This window comes from Nicotiana attenuata, chromosome 11 (assembly GCF_001879085.1).
Source record: "Nicotiana attenuata strain UT chromosome 11, NIATTr2, whole genome shotgun sequence".
NCBI lineage: Eukaryota > Viridiplantae > Streptophyta > Magnoliopsida > Solanales > Solanaceae > Nicotiana > Nicotiana attenuata.
In genome coordinates this window covers 1,336,784-1,344,835 of record NC_031999.1, presented here as the reverse complement: position 1 = coordinate 1,344,835, position 8,052 = coordinate 1,336,784, and the positions used below count along the sequence as shown (strand labels likewise).

The 8,052-nt window shown below is 42.7% G+C and overlaps 1 long non-coding RNA gene across 1 annotated transcript; it reads left to right on the top strand.

Annotated features, from left to right (window-relative positions):
- LOC109234944 lies at nucleotides 5,414-6,623 on the top strand. Its single transcript, XR_002069277.1, has 2 exons — nucleotides 5,414-5,458; nucleotides 6,165-6,623. It is a non-coding gene; the product is annotated as an uncharacterized LOC109234944 (long non-coding RNA).

The window sequence follows — 8,052 nt, the reverse complement described above, 5'->3', positions numbered from 1 at the left end:
CAATTTTTCACACAAGTTGCAACAACAAAGTAACCAATTTTAGAAGAAAATTAGAGAGAGATTGACGATTTAGTGAAGAAAAATGAAAGAATGAGGGGGTATTTATAGTTAAAAATAGGGGAAAAGTGTAATTATAAAAAGTTTGGGGTCAAAACAAAGTTGGGGGGTTAAATGACTATTTTGTAAATAGCCAGCGGCTATTTTGGCAGCAATAATGGCTAGATTTTAAAGGTGCAACGGTCAGAAATTGAATTGAGATATTTTGTTTTTTTTAAATTAGCCGTTGGGCCCGTTTAGGACCGGTTAGGACCGGTTGAACCGGCCCACTTAGGAACCGGTCCCGGGCCCTAGCGGTCCCGGTCCTAACGGGCCCCTACTGTGAACCGGCCCACATGGGCCTGTATGTCTCCTTTGTGCCGGGCTTAAACGGGTAGGACCGTTTAGGCCCACTACCCATATGGGCTCGCGGGCCTGGGCCGGTCCCGGGCCTAACCGGCCACTTGCCACCCTTAGGAAATGAAGTGCGGTAGACAAAATGGAGGCTCGTATCCTGCATCTTATGTTATCTTTACTATTTTGCTGACTCTTAGGTCTATCGGAAATAACCTATCTACCACATAGGTACAAAATAGAGGTAAGGTCTGCGTATACCTTACTCTTCCCAGATCCCACTTATAGGATTAACACTCGGAATGTTGTTGTTGTTGTTGTCTGATAGGATTTGAAAAGCATTCAAATTGCAGTGGACTAACATGATGAGTGTTGATCATGAAAAAGTAAAATTAGTTTTAGAACAACAACTAGGCAGAGTGGAAATTACTATGCATTTCTAAACGGACAATTTAATCATGCCAAGTTTCCATATCGAGAATAGGATTAAACAGATAAATTCCAAAGAAACTTAAGATATTATATATGCTAAATTATAACAAATCATGTAATACAGTAATTTAACTGTTATTGGTTGACTTTTGGTATATCATAAAATCCGCTGACATTGATGTGGGATTTAATTCTAATTATATATTTTCCATATCAAATAATGAGACATTAATTTCCATCAACTCCATCATTTATTTGTCTGATATGGCAATTCCACTTATTCTTGCCTCTTCTGGTGGAGTTCCCATCTCCAAATAAAATAATATTGTTTGCTCAAACAATGTTACACATCTTACGAGTACTAAACAATATAAATTAATCCCGGGATAATCATAGCAAATCGTAATAATCCGTTGGACCAAATGAAAGAAACTAAAATAAGAACTCAGAATTAGGGGGAGAAGCATTAGAAACCTTTATTGATAATATTTGTTTGGTCTGCCTCTCCATGAAGAGGTTCAGAGCCTTACAATGGTGTTTTTCTCTTCCCATAAGAGGGGTATATTTTCTCGTTTCTCTCTCCTCTCACTAGTGGTCAAGAAGCCCCCCTTTTCTAGGGCTACTGCTCTTCGTATTTATAGATGTGAGCTTTGTGAGCTGGCAATAAATGGTCGTGGCCATGCTGAAGTTCCGTCCCCATGGGGGAATGACTGGGCCGTACCCTCGTAGATTAAATCGGACAAGAGTCGAGTCCTGTTACGAATAAAGTGGCCATACCACTTTATTAATTATGTATTAGCTCAGGACGAGATTAACTCCGTTAATTATCGTGGGGTCGGATTTAGACCCATACAGTTAGTCCCTCCGCTTATTGAGGTCGGGCCTTGGCCGAGCTCGATGAGCGGACTTCGTCGATTGTGATTTGAAAACAACTCGAATAAGGGGGGGTCGTCTTATTGGCGGCGGTGGCCTTAGCCGTTTACACGTTGGCGCTGGCCGTAGCCCTTCATACATTGGAGAGCCTTTTATACATTAGAGATGGCCGTAGCCTTTCATATGTTGAGGTTGGCCGTAGCCTTTCATATGTTGAAGATGGCTGTGGGGAATGAATATGCGCCGAGTATGTATTTGGTCGTCCAAAATTTTAACAGCGTACGGCACATTCTTTCAGTGTTCACAGGTCGTAGCGATTGTTCTGACGGCGGTATGCTGGCGGATGGCTGAGAAGCCGCTTTATGGAGCTCGTCATAATAACGCTTGTTACGATAGAACCGAACCTTTTTACGGTTGGTCGTGCAGTTAATGATGGCCATTGGGCTTCGCAAAAGCCATTTATGTTGCCTATAAAGGTGGGTTGAGGCATTTATTTCTCATATTTTCATTGTTCATCTGAGAGAGAGATTCTGAGGAAACTTTTTCGTTTTGCTAATTCATCTTCTCTTTTCTTTCCTTTGATTGTGACAACATTTGTCTTCAGTAGATCAACAATGGCAGTCAGTTCTTCTCACGGTGCTCCTCCGGTAGATTTTTCGGTAGTTGAAGGACCATCTCCGACAATGGGAGGTGCAGAACAGATGGAGTCCGGCGAAATCCCGTCGGTTGACGAGGTGGTTCCTCGGCTTGGAGGTCCGGCGATCGATTTCACCGTCGACGGTGGAGAGGAACCGGTGGATGAAGCCCCGTTGATGGGGGAAATCGGGATGGCCCGATTGCGGGAACAGGGTGTCGTTCCTACCCATGCAGACATCGTTCTCGCTAGAAGCGAGGAGAGGGTCCACACCGACCGTAGGGGATACTGCGTTTTTTACGCCTATCCTTTCAGGTTGGGGTTCAATATCCCGCTCCCAATGCTGGTGGTGGATTTCTGCCGTCATTACGGGGTGTGCCCAGGTCAGCTCACTCCTTCCCTCTACAAATTGTTGGCGATGTTCATCAAATATGCGGAATTGGCCCGTAGGGAGGTCACGCTGCAGCACGTGCTGAGTCTCTACGCTCCCCAGAGAGTCCGTGGCACCATGATTCAGGCGTGCCCTCGTGGGGCGAGGGGCCTGGTCACGAGATTGGATGACGAGGTCGACCCCCGCCCTTTCGAGCACTTCTTTTATATCAGGACCCAACACCTGGTGGCGGATGCTACTGGGTTCCCAGAGGCCTGGAACCATGCACGTAAGTTCTTTAGTGGTTGAATTCTTTTATTCCCCTCTTTATGATCTGTGCTTATGAGCGTTAACTCGTGTCTTTTTTGTAGCCGACAGGTCGCCGCCGCCCCCATTGCCTTGGATACGCGAATGGGTCGAGGCCATACTCCCCCATACGAGGGGGATACGTACGTGGGCGTCTTTCTGGGAGAGGCATGGCCGTAGGCCTGTGGCAGGTAAAAAATTGGTCTCTTCTTCTGTTCCGCTTTGTTTCAGCTTTATTCATTAACGTTGTTTTCTTGTGATTAGGGAGGGGGCGCCACGTCAGGGCCCCTCAGTTGGCCTTCCGTCGGCCTGGTGCAGTTGCTCGGCTTACTGCAGCGCCAGTGTCGCGCTCAACACCGAGGGCGGCATCAGTCAAGTCTTCAGCGGTTTCTTCTCCATCACGGACCCTACTTCGGGACGAGGGGCCATCGGGGGTTGTGCGCCCTAGAGCGGAGTCGTCATTAGATGGGGAGGAGGAGAGGCCGTTGATAAGGCGTAGGGTCGCGTTCGCGCCAGCTCCTCCTGTGGTAATTAATTTGGACTCCCCGCCGGCGGACGCAGAGAGGAGTGCTGCTGTGGTGCCTGCCCCTGAGGGCGGACAAACAATGGGGGTTGCCCCGGTTGGCTTAGGCCGTGATGATACCGTCGCTTCAGCGGCTCAATTGGTGGTTCCAGTCGCTGAGACGGGAGGTAGTTCCTCAGCGGCTGCTAATGTGGGTGAGGAGGANGAGTCTGGTTCAATCGAGTTGAATTTGCTAATGAAGGCGCATAGCCTGTCTTGGTTCAACCGTAGTTGAACGTTCTTGGCAAGGCACATAGCCTGAGTCCTGGTTCAACCGTAGTTGAACTTGCTAATGAGGGCGCATAGCCCGTCTTGGTTCAACCGTAGTTGAATTTGTTGGCGAAGGCGCATAGCCTGACTTGGTTCAACCGTAGTTGAACTTTTTGGCGAAGGCACATAGCCTGAGTCCTGGTTCAACCGTATTTGAACTTGCTAATGAGGGCGCATAGCCCGTCTTGGTTCAACCGTAGTTGAATTTGTTGGCGAAGGCGCATAGCCTAACTTGGTTCAACCGTAGTTGAACTTTTTGGCGAAGGCGCATAGCCTGAGTCCCGGTTCAACCGTAGTTGAATTTTGCTAATGAAGGCGCATAGCCTGTCTTGGTTCAACCATAGTTGAACTTTTGGCGAAGGCACATAGCCTGAGTCCCGGTTCAACCATAGTTGAATTTTGCTAATGAAAGCGCATAGCCTGTCTTGGTTCAACCGTAGTTGAACTTTTTGGCGAAGGCAAATAGCCTGAGTCCCGGTTCAACCGTAGTTGAACTTTTTGGTGAAGGCGCATAGCCTGTCTTGATTCAACCGTAGTTGAATTTTTGGTGAAGGCACATAGCCTGAGTCCCGGTTCAACTGCTGTTGAACTTTGTCGATCTTGATGACGAAGGCACAGAGCCCGAATCCCATATTGTGGGTATCGAGTGCTGGAACTCGTTTTGGATTCGAGACCTTGAGCGGCTTACCCATTGTCTTCCCAACCAGGGTATATAGGCTGTCTTGAGGCGAATCTCGGCTCGAGATATCTCCGTGCCGGTTTCCGACCGGAGTTCGTATGCCTTACAGAGACCTCCCCTGAGGAAAGGAGGGGGCCCCTTCTTCTTGTTTGCACTATCTGAGATTGGAGAGAGAGTGAGGACTTAGATCTTTGTTTGAGATCTTCGAGCTCCCCTTCGAGTTTGGCGCTTCTTTTCTTTCGGTCCAGGGAAGAACTACGTGATTTTGCTATGAAATCCCCACAGACGGCGCCAAATTGTTTGCTCAAAAAATGTTACACATCTTACGAGTACTAAACAATATAAATTAATCCCGGGATAATCATAGCAAATCGTAATAATCCGTTGGACCAAATGAAAGAAACTAAAATAAGAACTCAGAATTAGGGGGAGAAGCATTAGAAACCTTTATTGATAATATTTGTTTGGTCTGCCTCTCCATGAAGAGGTTCAGAGCCTTACAATGGTGTTTTTCTCTTCCCATAAGAGGGGTATATTTTCTCGTTTCTCTCTCCTCTCACTAGTGGTCAAGAAGCCCCCCTTTTCTAGGGCTACTGCTCTTCGTATTTATAGATGTGAGCTTTGTGAGCTGGCAATAAATGGCCGTGGTCATGCTGAAGTTCCGTCCCCATGGGGGAATGACTGGGCCGTACCCTCGTAGATTAAATCGGATAAGAGTCGAGTCCTGTTACAAATAAAGTGGCCATACCACTTTATTAATTATGTATTAGCGCAGGACGAGATTAACTCCGTTAATTATCGTGGGGTCGGATTTTGACCCATACAAATACGAATAGTAATTACATGATCTCTAGATTCACTCGCTATATAAACAACGTAAAAAATTTCATATACCTCACAACTAACTTCAGATATTCTCTAGCACTTCTTATCTTTAGCCAGGTATGTTTCTATTTCACAGTTAGATAATACATTATATTATGCCTTTTATAAGAGAAGAAAATATCCCCGTTATGCAACAATATACATCTAAACACTTTTAAAAGTTGCGATGCTCAGCTTCATGAATAAGAAAATCATGTAACAAAATGAGATTTTTATTAATGGTATTTGAAGCTTGAAACGAGCATGAAGAGATTAAATATATTTCTTTACTTTGTGTTGTCATACAGCATAGAAAAATCAAATTATCACTGTATTTATTCACCTTTCTACTTCTACTTCCACCAAAATGTCGTGCTTAAGACATGAGAATTGGACGGCATATCTGTTACGTACTTTTTCATAGCTAGTATGTTGATGATCCATATTTTCAAAGGCGGATCCAGGATTTAAATTCTATGGGTTCAACTTTAAGAGTTTTAGCATTTAAACGTTATATTTCAAAATTATGGGATCATATCTACTATTTTTACAATTTTAATGAATTTTTACTCCGCATAAAAAATTATGGGTTCAATCGAACTCGTTAGTAATACACTACATCCGCCCCTGCATAAACTTTAATTACTCCTTTTTTTGTTTTTTCCTTTGAAAATTGTCCGCAATCATGTTCTTTTATCTTTTTACTCGGAAAGCATCTATTCACGTTTGTAGTTGCATACTCAACGACTAAACTCATCATTTATTTATCATTCTTGATTCACAGGGGCAGATATAAAAAGGATACATAATTATGAGGACGTTCGTTGTGCTTGTTTTAGTTATGTTGGTGATGACTTCAACCTTGGCCACGAGCAGGAACTTAGTCCAGAAGTATAACGAAGACAATAATGGTTTCGAGCAGGGGGAAAGTAGCAGCGTGAATAATCACCATTATATACCAAGGCAAGACTTCAACAATGGTAATGGAGGTGATGTTCCTAAAGGAGGAGTTGATACAGATGCTGGCAAGTTCTAAAAGTAACCTAGTATACCTTGTATATATGCACGGTATAACTGTAGTAAATATAGGAATAAAGGGTAAATTTTCATATGCTCGTGTTTTGTTAAGTAAAGTTGGTAGTGGTTATTTAACGTTCCCGTGTTTGTTTCTTGTAGTGAAATATGTTGTTGTTTTCATGTTGAAGCTTTGTCCATATAACTACAGTAAGACTTTGCTATGACAGTCATCTTTTATAACGGTACTTCATTAGAATAGCCAAGTTTTCTTCGAAACCAATTGTTCATATTATGCTATAATATATTTTCTCTATCACGCCACTTTACTATAACAGGCAAAAATTATCCGGATAAATTACACTATTACAAAGAAGTTTGACTATATATATATAGAAGTAAAAAGTTCGTATCAGTTTATTGTATGGAAAAGGGCTTAAAGTACCCCTATCGTATGGTAAATGGTTTATAAAAGTCCTCCGTCCATCTATCCGTCTGAAAATATATAGGACGTTAATTCTATTTTTAAATTTACCCCCGCGACTAACGAAACTCCATGTGGGCATCTCATTAAATGATGTGGCGTTCTTTCATTTGTCCACGTGGCTCAGTGGGGCTAACATTGTATTTGGGTATTTTTTGACCCATTTAACCGATCCGACCCACTCCTTTTACCTTATACCCATTCTTTTAACTTTATACCCACATATTTTCCTCGTCTTCTTCCCCAATTTAGAACCTAGGTCATCAGTTTACTTACCCGATTCTTCTTCCCCAAAATTTCTCCTTTTCAACTAATTAAATCTTGTCTTTTTCCTTTGAATCTTGCGGTTGGGTAAAAGTTCTGCCTTTATTGAACAAAAAATTTAAATGTCTGAAAATTCTGTCTCTTCTTGTTCGTTGCGCCGTTGTGGTTGTGGTTTAATTGCAAATCATTTTGTGGCTAAGACTCATTTGAACGGCGGTCGTCGATTCTACAAATGCCCTCGTTTTGACGAGGAAGCTTCATGTGGTTTGTGGGAATGGCGGGATGAAGAGATGCCACCACATGTGACGATGTTAATCCATAACTTGAATACTTCATTGAAGTCAGTGGAAGTTGAAAGAAATTATCTGAAGAAGATGGTGACTAACTTGGAAGATGTTGTTTCTGTTGAAAGACTGAAAATGGAGAAAATAATGGAAGAGGTGGAGGGAATTAATTCAGCAAAATTAGAGAAGGTCGCTAGGATGGAGGATAAACTACAAAATATGAAGTTATTTATTGTGTTTTCTTGGGTTGTCTTTGTGTTGGTGCTAGTTTTCAAGATGATGTAGTGTAGTTAGGTTATTATGTAATTCTGTCGATGTTGTAATTTACAGATGTTTATGTATTAGATCCAGATGTTATAATTCTGCAGATGCTGTAATGCTGCATTTGTAATGGTTCTCTGTTGGTATGAAATGAAGTTTTTTTACCATTCTCTTCACTCTCATACAATATTTTGCATACACGGACAATCACAATAACAAATAAAACCATCTCTTATAGATAGACAAGAAGAACATTGCCATTAATCGAGTAGCAAATATACATTGTTTCAAGATTTAAGCCCAACAAAACATTGCTATTAGACAAGTAAATGTGTGATCCAAAAACCAGTACCACTGTCACAACA